At 49.5% G+C, this 26,368-nt stretch overlaps 1 protein-coding gene across 3 annotated transcripts in view; it reads right to left on the bottom strand.

Annotated features, from left to right (window-relative positions):
• PBX1 (PBX homeobox 1) overlaps positions 1–26,368 on the bottom strand; it is a 241,291-nt gene that overhangs the window by 148,506 nt on the left and 66,417 nt on the right. The window lies entirely within an intron of this gene.

Here is a 26,368-nt window from a genome sequence, read left to right on the forward strand (position 1 = left end):
TGCAGGTGAACGAGCCTCTGATAGTGTGGCTGATGTGATTTCCATCCCACCACCAACCTCAGCCTGGACCAGTCCACACAAGAGATCCACTTCCTGGACACTAGGGTGCTAATAAGCGATGGTCACACCACCCTATACCGGAAACCTACTGACCGCTATACTTACCTACATGCCTCAAGCTTTCATCCAGATCACATCACACGATCCATTGTCTACAGCCAAGCTCTACGATACAACCACATTTGCTCCAACCCCTCAGACAGAGACAAATACCTACAAGATCTCTATCAAGTGTTCTTACAACTACAATATCCACTTGCTGAAGTGAAGAAACAGATTGACAGAGCCAGAAGAGTACCCAGAAGTCACCTACTACAGGACAGGCCCAACAAAGAAAATAACAGAACGCCACTAGCCGTCACCTTCAGCCCCCAACTAAAACCTCTCCAACGCATCATCAAGGATCTACAACCTATCCTGAAGGACGACCCATCACTCTCACAGATCTTGGGAGACAGGCCACTCCTTGCTTACAGACAGCCCCCCAACCTGAAGCAAATACTCACCAGCAACCACACAACAGAACCACTAACCCAGGAACCTATCCTTGCAACAAAGCCTGTCGCCAACTGTGTCCACATATCTATTCAGGGGACACCATCATAGGGCCTAATCACACCAGCCACACTATCAGAGGCTCGTTCACCCGCACATCTACCAATGTGATATATGCCATCATGTGCCAGCAATGCCCCGCTGCCATGTACATTGGCCAAACCGGACAGTCTCTACGTAAAAGAATAAATGGACACAGATCAGACGTCAAGAATTATAACATTCAAAAACCAGTCGGAGAACACTTCAATCTCTCTGGTCACTCGATTACAGACCTAAAAGTGGCAATTCTTCAACAACAAAAACTTAAAAACCAGACTCCAACGAGAGACTGCTGAATTGGAATTAATTTGCAAACTGGATACCATTAAATTAGGCTTGAATAAAGACTGGGAGTGGATGGATCATTACACAAAGTAAAACTATTTCCCCATGTTTATTTCCCCCCCTACTGTTCCTCACATGTTCTTGTCAACTGCTGGAAATGGCCCACCTTGATTATCCCTACAAAAGGTTTTTTTTCTCTCCTGCTGGTAATAGCTCACCTTAACTGATCACTCTTGTTACAGCGTGTATGGTAACACCCATTGTTTCATGTTCTCTGTGTATATAAAATCGTCCTACTTTATTTTCCACTGCATGCATCTGATGAAGTGAGCTGTAGCCCAAGAAAGCTTATGCTCATATAAATTTGTTCGTCTCTAAGGTGCCACAAGTACTCCTGTTCTTTTTGAGGATACAGACTAACAGGGCTGCCACTCTGAAAAAAGTTCTCCTAATGTTAGTGTGAGCCTTGTGATATTTGGGGTTTTTCTTAAAACCTCAGCTGCCGGAGTCCTCTGAGTATGTGAGAATCTCAGCTACCATTATTTTAAAAAGTATGTATCTATCCCTCATAGCTATGGAGAAGAACTTGAACCCAAAAGGCTCAAAACCAAGAAGAACCTACATTTGTTCATTTTAATGATTTGAGGGGGCTAGCTCGTGCTTCTGGAAAATTTCAGACTGGCATTAATGTTCACCAACAGGGCACAGTGAACCTGGGACACATAGACACAGGAAACATGGGACCCTGAACTTTGAATTTGGGTTTGCAGCAGCCTTGGGCTACTGCAGGAGAACCAGGAAGTGAAACCAACCAGGATGGCCTCACTGTCCAAGCAGAAAGCCCTGGGAAAAGGACATAGACTATCAATGGTGAGAAACAAGCTCGGGTTTTCAAAGGTATTTCAGTCTCAGATGTTACCAGCAACACCAGAAGAGGCTTTTGAAACCTTTTATTTAGAATGTTCCTTTAAAAAAAAAAAAAAGATAATCAGCATCCAATGAAACCTGCACCATGTGTATCACCTTGATGTGATCGGAGCAGAGACCAACGGATTTTCAGTGGATTCAGTGAAGGGCACATGGGGGTAGACATATGATTTTTCACACCACAACAAACTTGATTAAAATCTGGCTTAAAAAAAAAAAAGGAAGGGAAGTTTGGTTATAAAGGGCAGGTATACAGGGGTTCTCAACCTGCCTTTGCTAGATCTCCGAGGGGGTGGCCAGGGATGGGAGAAGGAGGGGAGAGTCCCAATGGGTCTGTCTTCACCGCAGAGTTACCTCCTGTTCCCTACACTCAAGCAACTCCTTTCGAATCAGACTAGCTCACATGAGAGCAGCCACACTATGAAATAACCGCAAGCTGCTTCATCCACACTGGTGCTACACGTGCACTCGTAAATGATGCTAAGATTCTTGGGGGCATATCCCATGGTTCTTTGCACTACAGTAAGCTGAGCTGCTCTGTGAATTTTTTCCCAATGAACTGTGGGAGAACTTGTCTGTCCTTTCTGGGCCCAAGGGGTGGGGGAATTTTGGGAAGACACCGGAGGACTAGCCACACTCAAGTGGTGCTAGCCTGTGGCCACATTACAAAGTGGTGGTGATGAGTTGTGCTAACTTGAGGCTATGGCGTATACCCCTAGTGGGCTGGCCAACTTGAGATAAAAGCACCACTACCCTCGGGTTAAGGGTCTGCAAGCATGGACGAGACTCAAAAGGGACAACGTGCAAGTTATAACTCAAGTGAACTGTGCAGTGGAGAGAGGCCCTGCAGAAAACCTACAGAAGATGACACTGAAGAGTAATCTAGGTACATTCCCCGTGATCAAGGTGGGGATAAATCCTCCCCTTTCTCCCCCACACAGGCCACTTCAGAGTCTCCAGGGGTCAGTGGTTGGTGATGGGGAAGTGGACTCCCCCCCTTCCCCCCCACCAAACTCACACATCTGCCCAATGCCCGCCCTGGGCTGAAAAGCCTGCACTTAAAACCGGGACATTTGCAAACACAATAGCTGAAAATAATTTGGCGTCTTGTCTACCTGCCAGGGCCCATATCCCTCAGCCTACTGGCACAGGAGACTTAGCAAACACTAACCCAGCCTGCTGTTGGTTTCTAAACCATTCTGGCTTGGAGCAGAGGCAAGGCGGAGCCTGACCTTGGGTCTTGGCAGGTATACACAGGAGGGAAGGAGATTTCGAAGAGCGGTGCTTGTTTCCAGTCCCTTTGTTTGCAGTTGGCAAAGGTTTGTGTGCTAACAGGACATTGCGGGATGCAAGACGACCTGGCTGCACCCAGCCATGCTTCCTGCCTGTTGCAAATGCAAACTGCGACTAAACGGGGATTTGCACAAATAAGGGAGGGAATTTACCCAGCTCACCTCAGCACTTGGGAAAGAAATGCATGCAACTCCTCCTTCCACGACTGCTGCCCCAGCCTACAGGCTGCAATTACAGCTACTGTCCCTGACTGGGGAGATTGGGGGTGTGTAACTATGCCTCTAACAGTCCATTGCCTGGCCTGACCCCAGTTCCCACCTCCACTGTGTGCAAGGAATGTGGAAGATCTATAGGCGGTGCACCTAATGCAGAAAGCTGGGCCATGTTTAATCTATAAGGATTTGGGCCCAGATTTTTAAGGTATTTAGGCTTATGTGCCTAAATCCCTTTTGACGATAAGGTTTAGGCTCCTAAATCAGTTAGGCATTGCAATGCTGATTATATGAATATAATCTATACTTACATGACATATAACAATCCACTGATAGGGTTTGTTACATATAAATATATGCTATGTACATATGATCCATACCTAGCTTTGCTGTTCAGCTTCTAAGCAGGGCAGATCTGTCTGGTCTACAAAGCGAGACAGAAAGAGAGAGAGAGATGCTCTCCTCCCCCCCGCCCACCCGCTTTTAAACGTGGGAGAATATAACCAGATGAATTTTATAAGGGCAATTCAGGGGCAACTTGAAAGCTACATGGATGGAAAAAGAAGTGTGGAGGAAATACAAAAAAAAAAAAAAAAAAAAAGAGATTTTCAAAGATGCGGGGCATATGACAAAAGCAGTGGCAGCCCAAGAAAAAAGGGGGGAAAATTCATCTGGAAATCATTAATACTCCAGGAACCTCCAGGACAAAACCTGAATGCAGACACTTAAGCGCTCAGTGCTGCCATTAAAGCTGGGGCCTAAATTATTGATCTCCTGCCTTTATCAGCATAACAGTCACGTCCCGGTATCGAGATCTAAGTACACTGCGGTCCCTGTGCTGCAGCCACTGAAATAATTAGGAGAAATTCTCATTAAAGGAGAGTGAAAGGTTCAGAGATGGAGACAGAGCAAAGGGTCTGGGAGGGTGTTTAATGTCTTCCACGGGGTCGAAAGATCACGCTGATCAAATCCCTGCACAGGGCCAGGGGGATGACAGCTTATCAAAACGAGAAGTACAAACAGCTCCTATACTGCATATACGCACGCAGATATCGAGAGAGAAAGATCTATACCTACATGTAGATGTTCACATATAGAATGAGAGCAAAGGAAAAAAAAGGAGAGAGAGGTGGGAGGGGGAAATGCATGAAAAATAAATAAAAAGAAAAATTAATAATGGAAAATCCACTGTGGGCTCCTCTGAGCCTTAATTTATTCATTCTTTGGAAGTACAAGAGGGTCTGGGGAAGAAAGGAAAGGTAAAGGCATATGGGCAAGCAAGTCATTTTGACAAGATCCCTACTGAGCTGGGAATTCAAATCGCGCAAATACTGATCCATCGAAGGAGGGCAGGGCAAAAATTAAATGAAATAAACCAAACCTGTTTCCAAATACACAGTCTCTCGCTATTGATCTGAATGCAGATTTCAAAGAAAGAGATACTGAACCACTCCCAGAAATAGTCTGGCCCTAAAATAAAACCACCAATCTAAGGATGGGTTAGCAACATGAAATGGAACATTAAAAAGAATACTACCAAAAAAAAAAAAAAAAACCCAGCTGGGTATCCAAAAGAATTCGCAGGAGATTTCAGCACGATTGGGAAATGGGGGGCGGATGGAAAGATGAAGCAAGTGATGAACGGCAAAGGGAAGGACAAGGATGAATATAAAGCTGATCCCCTTCCCCCACACACAAAGTTTGCCTATATTTAATGTCAACGCACTGTAATTTAAAAGAAAAATTCCATCTCACTCGGCTAATCAGAATGGTTAGAGAGACCATTACTACAAACACTGGGAACATCTGAAATTGATTATTTTTTTTTTTTTACTTCATTCAGTTAATGAAATCCTCCAGCAACCAAGAACTAGCGGGTGGACGGATTTGGATGTAAAGCTTTGGGGTGGGGAGGGACTGCACTCAATGCAACATCTTTTAAAGAAGGGTGGGGGGCGAGGGGCTCCACTCCCACCATTTTGTGAGGCTGGAGATATTTAGCATGGACATCACATCCCATAAGGAGCACCACATCATTAAATGTCTTGGGCTGGTGCAGCGAGGAAGAGAAATGCAGGATGTCACCAGCTGATAGGGGAGAAGGCACCAGGGTTATTTATTAGGGGACACTTACCACAAACTGCATTTTCCTCCATTTGCATTAGATACACTGCTGCTGGCTAAGTGCAAGGGAAATGCAGAGGGTAGGAATGCGGTAACATCTCCTCCTATATCTCCTTCCCCATCCGCCCCCTCCTCCTTTATCCAGTGCCCCCTCCCCCTCACCAACCTTCTATCTCACTCTCCACCCATCTTTCCAGTCACAGCCCCCATCCGCCCCTCTCCCTCTTCACATCACCCCAATCCCTCTTCTCCTCTGCTCGGCATCCCACCCGACACCTAACTGACCCGCTTCACCCACCCCTGGACCCTTGCTCCCTGCTCCATTTCCTTGCTTGGAGCACCCCATCATCCCCTTCCCTTGCCAACCCTCCCCTTTACTCACTGTACCCGCTTCTCTCCCCACCCCAAAAAAACCACTCACACTCACTTTCTTGGCACAAACAACAAGGAGTGCTGGTGGCACCTTAGAGACTAACAAATTTATTTGGGCATAAGCTTTCGTGGGCTAAAACCCACTTCATCAGATGCATGGAGTGAAAACATACAGTAAGCAGAGATTAAGCTCCCGGCATTGTGAAGAGACTTGGCAGAGCCTAAGTCACAGCGGCCACGTCAGGTGGCATGCAAGAGACCCCTCTAGATCAGAGATGGGGAGCACAAACCCCACCCCAAAATGGGAGGGTAGAACTTTACATTGGGGGGCATGTCACCACCTGCTGGAGGTCTTGGCTATCACCGGACCCTATTACCTAAGTGTTATTTACTGACCACTTGCATTCAGCACAAGATATTTCTAAGCCATAAACCATCACACGGCCCCGAGGGTGTCACTTAAAAACACCAGCCTATTACCACACAGCTTTGGGATTGCTTTGCATCAACCTATTGAGAATGACAGGGTTGCACTGGTGCTTGGGAGAAGAGGGTTTGCATGGCTACATTGGGTAGGATGAGTCCTGATATCTGGGCTTTGTCTGATGTAGGCACCTGTTACCCCCCATCCTCTGTCCCAATTTTTCACACTTGCTGTCTGGTCACCCTAACGTCGGGGTCCAGCTAAGCATGGTATGTACATGTGTGCCACATGGAAACAGGGCCAGACGTGTGCATGCTGAAAGACTGAGTGGGGATGCATGTCTTTTGAAAAAGTGTGTGTGAAGCCAGGTGTGTGCTTCTGGGTAATTGTATAGGGGTGCGTGTGAATATGGATGTGCAGTAGATAGATGTGCACAGATTGGGTGGCACATACACATGGACTGAGCGTTACAGTTGCATGCATGGCCTTGCATCCAGAGGGGGAGACACACGTGGCTTTGGAAGGCCGCACGACTACTTCGGTGAGATTCAGGGGTGGGCAATTGTGGGGGGCGAACGTGCATGGAGTCCACAATGCAGCCAGCTCTTCCCCCTTCACCACTGCCCAAGTTCCCACCCTCCGTCCCACAGCAGCGGCCTCTCCCCCACCTATGGAAAGTGGCCGAGCACAATTATGCAGAAAGCACCACTGGAGCTATATCAATAAGACAGACGTCTGTTGTAGCGTTCTCTCTCAGTAAGGCATTTCTTCTCCCCAATTGCTCATATAGAATCATAGCCTAATAGCATCCCATTAACATAATTGCCAACACAACTAGTGTTCCGTGTCTCAGAGCCATTTACTTACTTTGCCATAAAGAATACCAAAAACAGCCCGAAAAATGGCAGAGAGGAGGCTCCAGGAAGGGACTAGCCGTCTGCCCCCTTGCTCTTGCGGTTGTTATTGGAGATGCGGCTAGAAGAGGATAAACACAGGCGCAGCGGTCTCAGCTGCGGGATGGGGGATGCTGAGCGATCAGACCAGACTCCCGAGCAGACGCGTGCTAAGATCTAAACGGATTCTGCCAGGCGAAATGAAATTCCCATTATTTTTAATTAATCCTTAATTAAAATATATTACTCCGCAGATTCCGCAAATCTCTCTTAATATGCAAATGCGGCCCATTCAAGGATATTTACATATCATTAATTAAAACGGCACATTCTTTCAGTCTAACAAGCTGAGGGCTGTGGCTGCTGGCGCAGGAGCCTGGCTTGGCACTGCCATGTCCCTCAGATAACACCAAGGGAAGCATGGGCGAGGAAGGGTGGGCCCTGGTGGAGTTAGCTCTTTCATCCCCGGGGGCCTGGCCTCAAATCCGGCCTAGATCACAAGGCCTAGAGCGAGTTTGCTTGTCCTTCTTCCCTTAAGCTGGGTTGTGTGTCAACGTGGCTCAGCTGGCAGCTTCTGCTCAGGCAAGATGCAGGAGTGGATCTTGCTGCACATCAGGAGTGTTAGCAGCACTGCATGTGGACCCAGGGCTGGGCCCACAGGGGTATGGCCAGTCAGGAGCTAAGTCCAACAGTCCCCAGAAGACTTGCCTGCACTATGCCTCACTTAGCTGGCTGTCTTAGGCCTTCATCTTCATAGGCACCAAATTCAATTACCCCAGCCAGAGGGCTGCTCTCATGGGAGGGTTTCTACTCAGTATCTCTTTCAGGCCCGACTTCAAACTACATACCTACGAGTGGCAATTGCCTTGCTTGAGCGAACGGGTGCAGCCAGGAAATCCACTCTCCAGCATCACTATTCCCTCTGGAACCCTTCATGCAGCAGGCCAAACCACCCAGGAAAGGGATGGGAATGAACATACAATTCATTGCAGTTCTTCTCACCCTCTTAACCCACTCCCAGGGAGGGGAAGACTAGCTGCAGTAAGCTGCAATAAGTGGCTGATGTTGCTCAGCGACTCCCCCTTCCCATCAGTACTGCATGTCTGGCTCTCCAGCCGTGGGTCTTCAAGATTATCCGGGTCAGCAGCTAAATGCTCACCACTCAATGAAGGTCCCCTCACTGTCCCAGCAGATCGGCATCCCAGCAGCAGGACCCAACAGGCTCTGGGCACGACTATGCTGCGAAAAACACGGCAGTGAGTCTCAGAGCCTGGTTCAACTCACTGGGGTTTGCAGTGCTCATGCTATGCCATGAAAAACAGCAGTGTAGACGTTCCCAAAACGGTGCCACTCAGGCTCGTCTACGCTGCTATTTTTATCCCCGTAGCGCAGCCCGAGTCAGTTAACCTGGGGGCTCAGACTCGCTGCAATGAGGGTTTTTTTTGGCAGTGTAGACGTACCCTCGGTCACTGAGCTGGACATGGGGGTCCCTGCTCCTCCAGCCCCAGCCGCTCCTGAAAGCAAGCTGTACACGCAGCGATTGACCATGCACAAGCCAACCAAGGGCACAATACAGCTTTGAGGCTGAAGGTTAATCACCACTCCAGCATGTGTCTAATTAACAGGATGGTGAGGGGCTCTGTAATAGCAGGGGTTACACTTGAAGGGGACCGGAGAAATGGAAGGGAACCAGATCTCGTGCTTCAGGACAGCAGATTGGGGGGGGGGGGCAGTAGCGAATCGGAGTTCCTCCCCACCCCCTATGCAGCACTGCACAAACAGCCAAGTGCATTATGGGGGATTAGACTCCACTTGCTCTGCAAAGTCTGATATAGTAAGTTATTGCCAGAGCAACAGGCAGGATGCCAAAGGCAACAGCAGCCGTATAGGTGCAGGATGGAGCCAACTGCAGGTGCATGTTTGTGACCTGACTCCTGCTTGGCAACCTGAAGCATTTCCCAGCATGGGACCTCTGGGCACACGTAGGCAGGAGTGCATGCAAGGAGCTCCATCCTGGCTGGGTTACATAGGAAGGCTCTGTCAACCAGCCCTACCTCCAGGCCTTGAGCCGGTGAGAGCGGGCAAAATGGACTGTAGCTGTCACCAACAGGTAAGGCTGGGCCTTAGGAAAGGGGCCTGGCATCCAAGGTCAGCCTGCCTCCCACCGCCAAAATCGAATGGCTTGTTTCTCAGATTGGGCTGTGTTGCGGAGGGGCCGGCGGCCCAGATTCCAAAGATGTTTTGATGAAGCAAAGAGCGCCCGGGCCGAGGGTTTAAAAAGAGAGGTGACGGCAGGGCGCCTTGAGCGTTTTGACAAAGTCTTGGAGAAACAGGCCTGGGTCACCTGTGATGCTGCATCTCCATGGCTGGATGGATTTATGGTAGGGCACGAGAAGCCACTATCTGGATTTCTCGACAGCTGATCAGCCAAGGAAATCTGGGATGTTGGCCATCTGGGCTGGGGAGAAGACAGACCATCAGAGGAACCGGACACCACTCTGGAGTGGAGAATCTCAGCCCAGGGACCATTGTAGCAGGGGATAAACTGGACCCATGAACAGTCATGGGAGGAGAACCTGGACCTGCCAGCTAAGCACATCTGCAGAGCATCCTGAGATGGGAGACGGGAAAGACCTGGGCCTACAGACCAGGCTGGTGGTTACTGGAGCAGGGGAGACCTACAATGACTCCCTGGACTCCATAGAGAAGAAAGTCCCATGGGGAATTTGGGAATGGTGGCAGGAAAAGTGCTTATTAACCAGCACTAGTGCCTAGTAACTGGCAGGAAGAGTGCCTAGTAACTGGGTCTGAGTCCCACCTACCCACTCCAACTTTTCCCTTCTTGCTATAATACTTGCATGACTTGGAGTATCATCTGTCAGCAGAGCAGAGACTGGTGCTGCCTTTCATCAGCTCTTCTCGGCCATGTGTGGCTGATGCCTCCAGTGAGGTATTATTGCTGAGTTACTATATTCCCTTTCCTGGCTACTCCATTCATCAAATCACGATGCATGCTGGGTATCTCAAGAGACTAGGAGCAGGTCGAGAACTGCAGTCATGCATGGGCAAGAGCTCAGCGAACCTTACTTCTGGGTATAGGGAAGATATAGGCGCAGAGTCTCATTCATGCCACATGTGAAGCTAAGTGAGTGCAGGCCTTATAACTATACACACTAACCTCAGACAGAGAGAGAACCCTCCTCCGCCTATCTGAATGGCTGTTTACAGGGGGATGGGTGAGTCTGGGTGCAAATTACGGTAACCCATCAAGCACCAACCCAGGCATAGACACAATTCCAAAGAGTCTAGAAATCTAGCACAGTGGTTCTCAAACTTTTGTACTGGAGACCCCTTTTATATAGCAAGCCTCTGAGTGTGACTCCCCCTTATAAATTAAAATAACTTTTTAATATATTTAACACCATGAAAATGTTAGAGGCAAAGTGGGGTTTGGGCTGGAGGCTGACAGGTCACGACACCCATGTAATAACCTCATGACCCCCTGAGGGGTCCCGACCCCCAGTTTGAGAACCCCTGATCTAGCGTGTGCAACTGTAGTCATATGCAGTCTGCACCGTCATACATCAGGCTGCAGTGGGGTAATCATGGCCTGGGTTCAGTGGGAGCTGTAGGTGTTCAGCAACTCCTAGAATCAGGCCAGTAAGGATTTATTCTCTTCCTCTGAGACAAGAGAGGATTGGGACCAGCGAGATATTACAGAACTCTCCCCCCCACCCAAAAAAAAGTAAAAATTGTCAACATCAAAGAGGACCATGTCAGATCTGCCAGGGCATCGTGCAATAGTGCTATCCATTGACTGTGGTGGCATCTGAAAGTACAGCATGGTCACGCCTTCATGCAAAAGGCTGGGCAAAGATTTCACTGCTCATCGTACTTCAATCCACAGTTTCTACAAAGAAAAACAAAGGAGGAGGAAAAGCCAGCAGAAATGATTTCCATGGGAAATACTATCCCCCCCCTGTTTTAATCTTGCAGTTATCCGATTACTATCATGAGACAGAAGCATACGGCAGATATGCCCACTTCCTGGATATAGGGACAATATTTACATCAACAACAGTTATTAATACTTTGCCCTTCTTCAGCACTTTCTGGCTGAGAATCCCAAAGCAGTTTTCAGACATTAATGAACTTCGCTTCACAATACCCTTGGGAAGTATCATCATCTTCATTGATCGGAGGGGAAAACTATGCAGAGACCTACCCCAGGTTAGGCAAGAAGTCTGCAGCCAGGATGGTTATGGAACCCACCTCCCATGACTCCCAGCCCCATGTGCTAGCTACAAGACTATCCTTCCTAACATCAAGTCAGTTCTGACCGAGCATTGGGAAGATTAGCACAGCTGCATTCACCGTTTATGAGCCAACTTTCACCACAGTCCTCCTGTATTAATGGAAATAACAGAGACGGCAAATGACTTACTGGCAGGTGTCCAATAAGATCTCCAGTCTTATGACTTGACACTGTTTAAAAACAAAAAACTCAAATCCAGGAACTTTCTAATGTATTCCTGATATACGACAGCACCATCCCACTGCTCTGACTGCGCTCCCCAGAGCTGTCTCAAACCCAAGACCCCTACACCACACCCATAATCGGGAGATAGCTTTAAATGCATTTGACATTGCGTCTTCCTAATAAAAGCTCCTGCTGAGACAATAAAAACCCTGGATTTTTACAGTCCTTTTCAAGAAGAGGACAGGGCAGGTTTTAAGACATTCGTTCTGTCTACAGTAAAGTAAGAGCGCCTAGTATGACCCGTTAAATCAAGACAACTTGGCTGCATTTTGAAACCTATGTTGGTAGCAGAGGAAATATCTTCAAATCACAGATCGATTCTCTCGTGGAGTCCATTTTAAGTTGCATTTACCCCTTTTTGCTGCTCTGAGAGTTGTTCATTCTTTCGACAGGGTTAGTCTTTTATCAAAGATTCCTATCAAAAAGGGATTGCTTTTTCAGTCTGGTGAGGGGGAAAAGGTTATTTCCTGGCTGCCGTCTATCCCTTTCACACGGTTTCCCTCTAGCTCTTAGATGCCACAGCCCTCTATCCACAATGGTGTGCCCAATGGAACTCACTGGCCGGCCCTCACTGCCCATCCCACACCAGAATCCGTTGATCCTGCAGCCTTACCACCCCTGGCTATGATCCCAAGCGAAGCAAGGTCAGGCTAGATCAGTACTTAGGTGGGAGACTATGCGTGGGGTTAGGAAACCCCCATCACCCTGCAGGGCCTGTGCCACTCCCCCACCACAGCTACTGCCACCTGAGTGCCTTGACCTGGAGTATGTTACTCCCTAAACCACTACTGGGGAAGCACCAAGTTCAGCCCCTCATCCCACACAAACATAACTCCCAGGGGAAGGGACCACTGGAGCCTTGCAGTCAGTAGAGACATGACCCTGAACCCATCGGTGAGGAGAAGGAGCTGCTGACTACTGGTTCCTGGAACAGGCCCCTCTGTAAAGACGCTGGGTGAACCAGGCATAGCCAGAGCCCAGCTTCAGCCTCGGGATGTGAGAAAGGGAGAGCAATCAGACTTTTCCTAAGAGCATGGGCCTAAGATCATCCAGCATGTGTAGAAGACCCCAGGGGCAACAGGATCCGGGATCCAGCCAATGGGGGATAACAAGGCATATTGAGAGAGAGGAGTCAGATTTTCAGAAACACTTTTCCATTCCAGAGGCCGTGGCTTTCCGGGCCATGGAAACAGAAATACATATCACACATGGATATTCCCTCCAGCGTAATCCTCTTTCTAGAAAAGCATCAGGGACATTTTTAATCCCAGTCTCTATGCCGCAGGAGGGGTTGATCCCACGCCCAGCAGAAGAACGCACTATGCAGCGAGAGGAGCCAGGCGGCAGGTGAATGACGACAGCTAATACTCCCATGGCATTTTTTGCAATATAGAGGTGTTTTAACCTTGGTGTCCTGGCCAAATTCCAACTTAGGTCATTAAATTCTGCCTCTCTCCATTTCCCTTGCAGTGTCAATTGGCCACGGAATTTTCCCTCCCTTCCTGTTTTACCCAGTTGAGCCGGGTTGCTGTGAGGTGTGAAACTGCTTCCGTGCCTTGCCCTGGCGCTGGTTGCATTTCTGCGGGAGGCTAAGTGATCCCTATGTATAACTCACAACAAGAGACGACTAGGGTGAGGGTTCCGTTGGGATGAAATGCACTAAACAGAAATGTACATTTCCGTATTACTATTGGTTTAAGAAAGGAGCAGTGCTGATAAGACCCCCTCAGATGAGGAGTGTGTGCAGGGAATTTAGAGCACTTTCCATCCTGTCAAGATGGAGGGGGTAGGAAAAAAAACTCTACCACGCCCAGCGAAGCAACGAATTGAAAAGCAGCTCTTGACTCCTGCACATTGACACACGTGGAAGTCTTTAAATATTAACACGCTCATTTTCAGTAGCATCAGGCCCCACCTTCACTTCTCCTGGTAAGATAAATAACGGGCAGGGGATTTAGCAGGTGTGGAGAGGGCTGTGTTATTTGCCCGCTCCCCATTTTATTTACCTCAGAATTCAGCGTTCACCCTTGCACGCAGCTGGAGGCTGAGCAAACCGCTTCATGTTTGACTTTAACGCAAGGCCCCCCTGTTCTGTTCCCTCTGCTCATGGAGGGCACTTGACAGGTCGCACACTGGCAGCCGAGACGCAGGTGTTGCAGCCAGCACGATGGGGAGTGTCTTGACTGGAACCTCGCTGACACGTCACGGGGCAGAAGTGCTGCAGAATGGCAGGTGCTCCACGAGTCAGCTAACCTGGGGACCATCCATCCATCGCCTCATTCCCTCCTCCCCCGGAAGGGAGCTGGTTCATCCAACAAAGCCTCAGCGGCAAGGGAAAGGAAAAGAAAAGGCAACAGACAAGCCTTTGCTACCGTTCTGACCTCTGCCCCTTCAAGGAAGGCTGTGGGCTCCCAAAAGATGCCCAAGAAAAGCTGAAGAGCCATGGTGCTTGAGTTATTTTCGACAAGCAGGGTAAGGCACTGAAGAATAGACCCAGGGAATAAGCCTAATCAAGCTGCAAGTGGAGGGATGGACTTGATAGAAATTAGAGACTGAGAGGACCGGTGTCTCAAATAAAAAGGAGGCCGGTTTCTCCTACAATAAATTGCAGAACCAGCAGCATACATGGAACTAAGAGAGCAAGAGCCTGAAGTAAATGACTCTCTCTAGAATCCATAATTAAAGCAGAGTGGTTTATAAGAGGCAGGAGGCCAGCGACGTTACCGTGAGGAGTTCCCACAAGCCGAGAGTTGCCCGCAGAAGACTGCCTGGTAGGACTCTGCTCAAAACAACCCACTGAGGAGAAATAACCCGAGAGAAAAACCAAACCTGCTGTCATGCAGGAAACGCCTGCACCAAAGAACCAGGTGCTAAATCCATGGTCAGTTCTCAAAGAGCCACCCGAAATGGGGGGAGTTCTGGATATTGTAGAGTCAAACTGCCAATGTCGGGTGAAATTCCACCGTGCCAGGTATTGTATAAGGTATATTATGGTAGCACCTAGGTACCCCAGTCCTGGAACAGCACCCCACAGTGACAGGCACTGTACATTATGTATGAGATGTATTACGGTAGCACCTAGGAGACTTGGTGCTGGAGCAGGACCCCAGTGCGCCTGGCCTTCTACAAACACATAACAAAAGAGTGACCTCTTTTTAAATGAAGGGTACATACCAAAGCTAAACCTGCCTGTAGTGCAGCTCCCAACCCCTAATGGTGGAAAAGAGACACACAAGTGTTGCCTGCTCTCACATTTTCATCACAGGATATTTGGCTCCCGGAGTCATGGGATTAGGGGCAATAGCAGCTTCCATTTCAAAACAATATGCATTTCTAGCCTTTGTCGGTGGTTAAAAAAGGGCTTGAAAACGTACCCAAGTGTAACATACCAGCTCAGAAGGCAAACGACAAGAACCTCAAAGTTGCTATTTTTAAAAAAGCCTCATGATTTTTAAGTCAATCTCACAATTTTGGGGAGCCCTGACTCCTGTTTTTTTGAACACAGGGTTGTCGATTCTGAGACAGCATGGGAGCGGCAGAGAGGAATCCCACCCCAGGTGCTTGATTAGCCATGTCAATCCAGTTTTTAAGAGCCACAGAAGTTCTTCGTTCACCATCACCTCCAGTGCTTCTGCAGCCTTATAAAGATATGTGGAACTCGCACACTAATTCTAGTGGGCAAAGTCACCGCTCTTTAAACAAGGCATCCAGCTCCAGCACTTTCTGTATCATAGCCTGCGATCTGCAAGGTGACAACAAGAAATGAACGGCTAAAATAAAGAAATGAAAAAGGGGAAACTGAAAAGCCACCAAACCAAATCTAGACACACTGCTCACAGGATTAGTGAGAGAACAGTTAAAGGGGGTAGTCTGGGCAAACAACACCCCTCATTTGTGGGCGGAGGGCTAGATGGTTTGATGGCGACCTCCCCCACTTTTTCCCCTTTCATTTTTTGTTTTGTTTTGTTCTCTCTCCTTTTCCAGGCTGGGTTTAATTTGACACCTTGAGCTTTGGTAACGAGGTGCGGAGCGGAGCAGCCACAGTGGAATTCATTAGGCTCAGCACTGCAGGGCCCGCTCTCTGTGCGTTAATGACATCGGAGGGTAGGGAAACGAGACAGCTACCACACTAGATGAAATAAACATGAGGACTGTCAGCAGTGACAGCCTAAGCAAAGAGGACAAAGTAAGTCAGGTAGAGACCTTTCCCCATCCACACAATGCAAAGCGACAGCTCGCAAAGCCCTTTTCTGCTGGTGCCCTGCGCTTGGCACTGACTGGGGGGTGGAGGGGAAATACAATTAAATTATCATTTTAACATCCAAATTCCACTGATCAGTGTAAGAGGTGGTGGGAACCAAAGCCATCCCTTCTCCTTCCAAGCACTGCATGCGAAAGCAGGACGTACCTGGCTAACACCACCCATGCACCCGTCTGGGTTGGGTTCAAAGGAGGACTGAAAGCTATGATGTCGATGCATCTTATGAGAAACATCCCTTCCTCCCCCATGTGTCCGCATCAGCAAACTGTGTGGGAGTGGAAAATGATAGAATGTGGAAAAAGGTGTAGTTTGAAGATACCCACTGCCCCATTTCCTCCCCATTTTACAGTCTGGATTGTCAGCATCATCATGCTGCCAGGAGACTGGAGTGTGTTAGTGAGAACGGAGTAGCCAGTGTCATGCAGAATCTATACCGTGACAGTTGCATCTATGTATACGGGCGTACCATGTTCTGTGGGGGGAAGGAGGGGGTCAGATGACTCTGGGGTGTGCATACACACCATGCTGCGTATGTGTGTTCACATGCATGTGCATATATCTTACCCTGGGCTGTGGTGAATGTACACATGTATGTACATCTGCCTTGCAAAATTGCTGTGAAAACTCACCAGCCCAGAGACAAAAAACTACTTATCTGATCTTACCCAGATGCTAATGAATAAGGTAACGATACTTTAATTTGCTCATTTAAAAAAAAATTACTTGCCCCAGGTAGGTGGGGAAAAGAAAAATTTATTTATTTATTTATTTTTACACAGCTAGTATACACCCTGTGTATAGAACATGCATAATTAATATATACTGTTTGTGTGTAACAACAGTGTGTTGTGCAATTATACACACTACAGTTGTCAGAGGACGTCTTAACGTACTACTACACTGTTATTTTAGCACATACGAAAAGCTACATTAGAGGGAACACCAAGGTTGCAAAATGAAGCACTCAAAAGTCAGAAATGGAGACCGACCAGGTCACCTTAACTCTGCCCTCTTGTTCAGATTCATTACAACAGTCTTTAATTACATGATCATATTCTATTTTTTCTGCAGGTTGGACAATGTGCAGTGAATCAGGCAACTTATCCAGCGTCTGTTTTAATCCTCCCTGTTCAACCGGTGCCATCCTGATGGATCCTGCGAGGATCACACTCTACTTCCTCATGGGAATTGGGGCACACAATTAACTAGCAGTGAGATGTCTCTGGCGGAATTTTGCCTGGTATCTCTCAGCAACCTCAATCCCACAATGAAATCAGTGCTGGTGGACCCCGGTGGGCCATAGGGAATCGACCACACGCATCCTCTTGCAGGATCTGGGCCTGTGAGATCACCGGACAACTTTGGGGGTTACGTTCTCACCTGCCACCGGCCAATCACATCGCTTGGCTGGGTGGAACAGGCTGGCGAGGCAGCAATGAAGTGGGAAGGGGAGGTGGCACAAGCAATCTATTTTAAAAGCTCGAGGGCACCTTACAGGAGTCACCGCTGCCCACAGGCGGACAGCGGGAACACTGACACAGCTCTCGTGTCAGGAGCACCCCCTTGCCGCTGGCAAAAGCAAACATGGAGGGCTTCAGCCCTGGTGCAGAGAAGGTCTCCACCAGACAGGCCACAGTGACCCTGCAGCCATGTCACTACACAGCCTGGGCTCAGCCCAAAGACCCTGCGCCTGCGTGCATAGGAGCTTGGCAAAGGGGATAAGCATTCAAAACCACAACCCAAAAAATCCTAACATTTTTAAACACACATGATGAGCGTAGCGGGGCCGTCACCCCACTCCGGTTAGGAAGGGGTTAAAAGCAGCCAGGGGAGGCTGGTTGGGTAAACAGCCACAGGTGTGGCCACACCCAATTAGGGCACAGCTGGCCCTGATAAAAGGGCAGGCTGAGAGAGTGAGAAAAGACTCTTGCTCCAGCTGAGGAGCAGAGAGGACCAGGTTGCTCGGGACAGCAAGCAGGGTACCTGAGGCAGAGCAGGGCTGGGGAAAGGCAGGCAGGCAGAGCTGAGGAGCACTGGCCTGTGAGTCCCCAGGCTGAGGCCTGGCTAAAGGCCAGAGGAGGTACTAGGGCTGCAGGGAGGCAGCTGGGGCTGGAAAGGAAGCAGGTCCAAACCCCCCTTGCCGATGATGAGTAGCCACTTCAGACTGCAGTTTGCCCCTGAGGGAAGGGGCTAGGTGAGGTGGGTCACTGGGGACTGGCAGTGGGTCGGTGAGGTGAGGTGGGCTTAGGGGATTCAGGTTCCCCGGGGAGGGGAGACCCAGAGTGTGGGGGCACTGCTGTGGGGCAGCACCCCAAGGTAAGGGGCACTGGGGGCCAGGAGGGACACGGGGCCTAAAGTGCTATAAGTGGTGGAGATCAGAAGGACGCAGGCACCGGTAGGAAGACACCGGCCAGCAGGAGGTCCTCTGAGGCTCAAACTGAGCTAATTCCCGGACAACCAGCAGGAGGCGCTGCAGCGGTGAGTACCTGCCATGCTACAATGGAGTTCCTTTTATTTGTCTTCCACCTTGGGGGTGGGTTTCAAGCATCTCTCTGCAACCAGCACAGCTGTATAATTTACGAATTATACAGACAGCTGAGCCCCTCTTGTGATCACCTGACTCCAGGAGCTGGGGCTTTGAGAAAAAGCACCAAATATCACAAGGTGTGCAATGAAAAATCAGGAGAGTTAGCACTTTTCTTCCAAGGCTTGGGGGGGAAAATGTTAGCAGCCACCCACCCATCTACACCCCTCCCGTTTGAGCAGAAAGGCCTTAGGGAGGAATCTGCAAGGACCTGGAGGAAGCTTGAGGGTAACAAATGCATCCAGGAGGGAATTCCCTCTGCAGCCCCCCTAAAGGAGGGGGGGCTGGGGAACCACAGTTTCCCTTATGGACCTCTGAAGGCCTACACAAAGCCCAGCACATGTGCTTTAACCCTACTCCATCTACAAAGGTCAGACTTCAAAACCACCACATCTCACCTGCCCTCCTTCCAGCTGAGGGCAGCACAGTGGGCCCTCCAAAGCTCTCCCCATCCTCCCCTTTGGAGGAGCTATTGTTTAGCAGCACAAAAGGTCTCACCTCCACCCTCCCTCATGTCCCCCAAAGAGCCACAGGCATGCTGCCAGCCCTTGCCGACATGGTTAGGAAGGCGAGGTTGGGGTGCATATGGAAGGGGTTGGGAAAGGCTGGGCTGGTGCATGAGATCGTGTTTTCACTAGTCTCTAGGCCACCAAGCCAACTAAGCTGCCCAGGAGACCCCTTAACCAGAGGCAGTTGGGGTGTCTGCTGTCCCTACGCTGTCCCTGGCAACTGTGCATTTGTCAGCAGGTCCTGGGTCTCTTACGAAACCCCGAGATGGGAGAGGGCAGGCCCTCGGTCCTGGTGCCTAGATACCAGGGTAACATGACACAGGGCAGAAGCACAAAGGGACAGCATGGGCAGCTTGTTGCAGCTGGGTGGGGAGGATGCCTGCGTTCTAATCCTAGCTTGTCCCAGACTCGCTGTGCATCCTGGATAACACTAATCAGGGGGGAAACTTCATTAAACCTTCGTTAAGTGCTCTTGCGACCCTCTTGCGTATTGGGCCCTGAGCTCCTCCCCACCCCCAGTTTCCTGCATGGGGCAGCCCCTATGTATCTACTTCACCAGTCCTAAGGGAAGTGATGGGGCAAGCCACCTCTGCGACCCTCCTCACCCGAGCCTGAGGAGAGAGCCTTTCGAAGGGTCAAGGATCTATGGCTGAGGAGGGGTCAGGCTGGGGGCCATGCCCCCGGGAGCTTTGGGCGGTGTCATGGACCTTCCCAGCAGACACATAGTGCAGTCGGAGGCAACATTAACTGCACAGTAATGGGTTGCTCCTGGATGGAGCCATCCCCAGAGCTGCAATGACAGGGGCAAAGGTCCCAGAGCCAGCAAGGAGGACCTTAAGTGCTTTCCTATTCTAGAGCATATGTGGGTCTGGGGGTAGAACCACTGGCCCCTCCCCCGCCCAACCAGTGAAACCCCCACGCCACTGTCTTTTCACAGCACAGGAGGGTCAGACCCGTGCCAAGGACTACAACAGGCTGAGAATTCCAAGTCAGGGAGGGCCGCGGCTCCTGCTCACCCAAAGGGGAAGAACGGCTGGTGCAGTCATCCACAGGTCCCTATCCCATGGACTCTACACAGTGATGCTCCTGGGCCTGGTGGCCACTAAAGCCAACTCTGCTCAGATGGCCCTCGCGCAGCAGCTGCAATTGCGAGCCCTCACAGGTTGCTCTTGCCTCGTTTTACCTTTTCCATCTTTAAAAACAAAGAGGTGCCCACACACGACAAAGGAGGCCTGCTGTTCCCAGGAGGCAGTGTCTGAAGACGAGCTGTGTTGAAGTTATGTGGCCATCTACTACATGAAAAGGTGAGTCGTATAAAAAAGATTCGCCACAGGCAACGCACAAGCTAGGGGAAGGGGACAGAGTCAACGTACTTAGCATCTTACCCACTCCTGTTTACAATCTTCCCCCCTCCCTGCGAAGCGCTGACCTGAATATTTCTCTACCAACATTTCTTACCCTCCACTGAACAGAGGAATTCCCAGACTAGATCAAACCAGAGGTCCATCTAGTTCAGCATCCCATCTCCAACAGTAGCCAGTACCTTCAGAGGGAGGGGTAAATACCATTCAGTAAGCAAATGTAGGCCAAACTGCCCCCCAAATTAACTATTTGAGATTGGGGGGGAGACAGACTGGCTGAACCCTAAAACCTATGGTTTAATATCCCTTCCCATTTTTATCAGCATTAATTGTGATAAACTCACAATATCCCTTTTTGAATCTTCCTAAACTCTTGGCCTATCCGCAACTCCCTGTGGCAGTGAGTTCCACAGTCCAATTATATACTTTTTCATGCAACCTTTCCTTTTATCAGTTTTGAATGTGTAACCTTTTCATCACATTGAATGTCCCCTTATTCTTAGGCTATGAGACAGGGACAACAGAAGGTCCCAACTTTATATACTTTTATCATGTGCCCTCTTCCTCCTTTCTTTCTTGCCAAAGGTAAAACAATCCCTATCTTTTCAGTCTTTCTTCATAGGATTCATCTTGTGGACCTTCTCTGAATGCCCCTCACATGCTAGTTTGTGATTGGAGAGGCAGGCTGTGTACAGTGGCTTGTTATTGGAGGGTTGCTCAAAAGCACCAGACTGATGCAAGTGTTTCTTGGGAAAATACCATGTACAGTGTATTGGGCGGGGAAAACGACAAGGAAGAATTACATGGATTTTGCACAGCGAGCTCAGGAGAAGTCAAGGTCACTGGAATGCTGGGCCTCCTGCTGCTAAGTCTGCCTGTTTCCTTTGTAAAGACAAAAATACTGTTCCAGACCCCCACCTGCACCGCCACCACCACACCCAGCTCAATATTTTTCAGATTCACTAGCATAAAATTCCCTGCCTCTGCAACAAAAGGGGCTCTCTTAACCCTTTCATGGCTCTGGAAGTTGAAACCCTCCCCCCACAAGGGGAGGAATGGGACAGAAAAAAAAATTTTTTTAAACCACCTGTCTGAAGCTTCTTTCTATCCCCAAACTACCTCAAACCCCTGGATACAAGTGGCCATGCTAAGCAAAAGCACTGTGGCGGGGCACTGACAAATACAACTATTTCCCTCCAAGAATCCCCCATCTGGGCTTGGGCAGTAGGTATCATAGGCTGGGGGAGGCTGAGCCTCCCCAGACAGCCAGGTGTGGCCCCACCCATGCTCCACCCCCAGGCCTCCTCCTGCTTCCCGCTCTGCAGCTTAGTCTTCCCCCATGCTGTGGCCTAGGCTCAGAGGGGCAGTGGGGGAGACCGTGCCACCTGCCCACCCAGCACTCTGGGGTTGGGGCTGCGCCCCCTGGTGCTCTGGGGCTGGGGCAATCCAGGGTGAGGGGCAGTGGCGATGGAGGGGGGGCTCTGGGTTCTGGGCAGGGGGGCAAAAGGGGAGGGACTGGGGGCTAGCCTCCCACAACAGGCAGTTCACTGGCCACCCATGCATCTGGGGAAGGTTTTTTTTGCTGGGATCCATTTCCCGAGGGTTACTTTTCAGTATCTTGACACAGATGCTTTAAAATGCTCCTGATTTTTCCCACTCAAAAGACATTGGTGGGCTGCGCTGGATCTCACCGCCCACCCCAGTATCAGCCCACCTCTCCTCCCAGTGTGGTCAGAGGAGGACCAGCCCAAAGCCAGCCAGAAACTGAAACAGACACCATGTACGGCCCTTTTCCCAACCACAGCGAGAGACTGAGCATGAATCATCAACCAGTTGCTGTGTTAGCCCCTATAATTCCTGTGCTCCCGGCCTTTAATGCTGTATAGCTTCCAAGGGTGATAAGCAAATTTCTAGGTCTCAGGAGACCCGGGTGCTAGATCTGGCACTGTCACCAACCACCGGAGTAGCCGTAAACAAGTCACTTCCCTGCTGTGTGCCTCAGTTTCCCCACCTGTAAAAAGGGGATGATGCTGCTTATTGGAGAATCCTGGCTCTCACCCCGTGCTTTTCAAGTTCACCACCTAATTCCCATGCATCTTGCCATGACCCTGCACCCCACACACAAACCATCCTTCACCCAATTTTGAGCCACTACAGCTACCATCTCGTGCTCTGTGAACCATGCCCCTGGTTCAGAAAATGTCTCTGTGTGATTTTAAATGGGCCAGTGCCACTTCCAAAGGGCCAATAGATGGCCAGGGAGCTCTGCAGACCAAATCCACCTCCCATCATTTTATCTTTTGCTCGTGTTCCTCCGCCTCCCCCAGTCGCCCCTTGAAAGCAAACGGCAATCGAGTTTGCAAGTCCCTATTCATCAAGGAAATTAATTCCTTATGCATAATTCATTTCTTTTGTGAACTTTTTCCTAATGCTCCCAAGTGCATTAGGAATGGAGGCAGCAATGGGAAAACGGGAACAAGAGATTGGGGGGGGGGGGGGGCAGCACTCTATGTGCTGCTCCTGTAGCTAGCATGGGCCCTGAAAGCCTCTGCCAGGCTGGCCTCTGGCTCACATGGTCCTGCTCTAGGTTTCTGGTGAAGAGGGTTTAATGAAGCTAGGAGCAGTCACTCACCAAAGGTTCTGCAGTGTAGGGTGGCACGCTAAGCCGGAGCTTCCGGAAACCTGCTTCCCAATCCCAGTTTGAGGATTTCTTCCTAGTCGCTGTAACTATGCGCAGCACAAAAATCAGCACGCGATCAGGAGAGGCTGGCAGTTGCTAGCCGGGAGCAGGAAAGCAGCGGGTTCTCCAGGCCTAGGATTGAGGTGCTCTGGGAGAGCAGCGCGAGGACTCATGACTAAAATAGTTGGAGGTGTTGGAAGTCTAGGTGGAGGTTAGGGTAGCCAACCCTCCAGGATTATCCTGGAGTCTCCAGCAATTAAAGATGAATCTTTTTAATTAAAGATTATGTTGTGTGATGAAACCTCCAGGAATATGTCCAACTAAAATTAGCAACCCTAGCAGAGGTGACACGGTCCAACTCTACAGGAGTCCCCAGGACTGAAATAATGCTCTCCCTGAAAGAAAGCACCTGTGACTCTCATATTAGGTGCATGCTGGGAGATACACTACGGAAACACACCTGCGGGAACTTTTCCTTACAGACAGACACCACAAACTCTCCTTCTGCTTCCTCCTTCCAAACTGGAGCTCACAGAGCAGCCATGGACATTTGCCCAAGGTCTAGGAACAGCATGGCCAAAGTACAACTGAAATTGACATGATCCAATGACCAAACAGACCCCCACACTGGTGTAAAGTGTCCCTCAATAAGTAACCCACCTCCACGGATAGACAGATAACCTCACAGACAAGATCAGAAGTGGAGGTTGGATTGCACTGTTTCTGGACTTGGAGTTTCTTAGGCCTTAAAGCCCGACTGTGACCATCTAGTCTGGCCTGTGCTATGCAGGAGGTCAGATATCTCCATCCAGTGATTCCTGCATTGAGCACTGAGTGGCCAGTGAGGGCAGGAGCCATTAGGTATTAAAGGAGGAGCTCAAGGAGGATCAAGGACTTCCATGATATATTCCAGCAGCAGATGTGCCGTGGTGCAGTCACCTAAGATCGCAGGTAATCAGGGTCAGGGTCACGCCTCATCCGTCATTTGGCTGGGAAAGCACTATGGTGCTGCATGTCTGGTTGTCCGTAAGCATCGCTCTTCTCTCGGATACACCCCTGAACCCAAATGCCCCAGGATGGTGTTGGGGGCATTATGCTGCTCGAGAGGCTTCCAGGGATCAAAGATCAAAACTAGGCCTTGCCCATCCATGGCGATTTTGATAAAAGAATATTAACCCTGGCGCCCCGGCCAAATTCCAACCAGGTTAATTATATTCTACCTCCTCTAAGTCCTTACCAGGTGTTTTATATTGGCACAGGGTTTTTCACTGTTGTGAAGTATTTCTCTACGATGCTGCGTTCCACCCCAGAAGTGGACAAAGCAATCTATGCATATCCTTTGCCTACCACAGAGGGGAATTGTGAGACTTAATTACAATACACACAACTTAAAATATAGAACTCAGGGACACACATGGATGTTTGGAAGTTCTAGAGAATTGTGGAGCTCCTGCATGAACCCCTGTCTAAGCTCACAGGAATAGGGTAGAATAAGAGATTAGATTACAGGGGTCAGTGTACCACTGGTCTATCTAAATTTTTATTCCTATATATCCAGTAAGGTTGTTTTTAGCTATGTAGTCAAAATACAGTAACAATCATCCCCACATTGCTAATCTACACGTATGCGCATACACAGAGTGATTTGCCCACTCCATGCTGTCCCATATTAGTACGACTTGGTTACTTTTACCAAATAAACACAGCACGTTGACGAATGCCATTAACCTTTTATCCCAGATAAAAGGGAAATGCATTTATCAAAATAAACTGACCAAGTGCATTTGGAGAAGTGGCTGCTCCGATCGTGGCTTGTTTGCTTATTCAGAAGTCTACACCACAGGGCAGATCGTCAGCTGGTGCTGAAGTCAATGGGGCTATGACAACTAAGGGTCTTGGGACTTACAATAACCCTGAACGAAGGGTTAACAGAAGCCCCCGGCCCCCGTTCCTTACCTCTGGCTTCAGAGCCCAATCTATATTCTGCCCTGACCCCCAAATTCAAGAGACAGCAATTGTACTACTTCCTGTACTAAATTTGGACAGTAAGTAGCATCACCCTGTCATGGGGGTATAGAGTGTGTTTGCAACGCCCCATTTAACTGCACTATACTCCTATCCATGGGCTTCATTAGCATATTTCAGCTGCGCTGTGATGGATGAAGATAGATGGGAGAACATCAGCCTTAGTGAAATCACTGTTTTATCAAGGTTAAACCAGCCCCGTGCTGTGCCACTTCCCTTTGTTGTGTTTCCTTTCCAGTCACAAAATTAAGGGTGAAATTAACAGACATTTGCCCCAGTGGTTAGTGTCCCTTCCCCCGGACGGGGGCAGAGAACAGCTTCCACTCTGCTGTTATCCTGCAGCTGGTCGTTTCTAGCTTGGAGAGAAAAAATGAAAGAGACTTGGCAGAGGAGGAGGAGGGGGAAGATCTAGGTGAATTTCAGGAAATTGACGTCAATACCAAGGGGCCACAAACAGGATTCCTGCAACCTTTCCCCCAGCACGGTTCTGCCAACACACCCTGAGCCTGATCTGCCCCCTCCTGCTATTCCAAAGCTACCCCGCGCACCTCCCCAACCCACCCTGATCTGTCCCCCTCCTGCTATTCCAAAGCTACCCCACCCACCTCCCCCAACCCACCCTGATCTGCCCCCTCCTGCTATTCCAAAGCTACCCCAACCCACCTCCCCCAACCCACTCTGATCTGCCCCATCTGCTACTATTCCAAAGCTACCCTACCCAGCTCTGCCAATGCACCTCAATCATTTCCTTCACCTTCCCCACCCCCTGCCCCCCATCCCCACTTGCTAGTCAAGTCCTGGGCTTCTCCTGCACTGAGACAGCAAATTGTGTGGTGGCTTCTGTAGTCCAGTAGGAATTCGAATGAGGGAAACAGTTATCCTAAATGTATTGCACTATCACAGTCAAATGCGTGGACACACACACGACTCCCCAAGATGTTTCGAATAAAAATGACTGTTGACGTCTTTAAAATTATCCTTTCCCAAACCGTGGCCCTTGGAGAGTCATACAATGCTGCTAGCTCCTCCCCCTGGATCTCAGCTCCCCCTGGCTCCCAGGGAAAGGAGGAGGCTGCCACCAGTAGGGGCTGCTGTACATCAACAGTAACACTCACTAACAGTCGCAAACATTTCTATTTCTACCCCTCGTTCTATATTGAATCTCCGCCTCTGTGGGGCCACACCTGCCCGCCGTCTGGCCCAATAGCCTCAGATTATCTG

This window comes from Natator depressus, chromosome 8 (assembly GCF_965152275.1).
Source record: "Natator depressus isolate rNatDep1 chromosome 8, rNatDep2.hap1, whole genome shotgun sequence".
In the NCBI taxonomy this organism is placed as follows: domain Eukaryota; kingdom Metazoa; phylum Chordata; order Testudines; family Cheloniidae; genus Natator; species Natator depressus.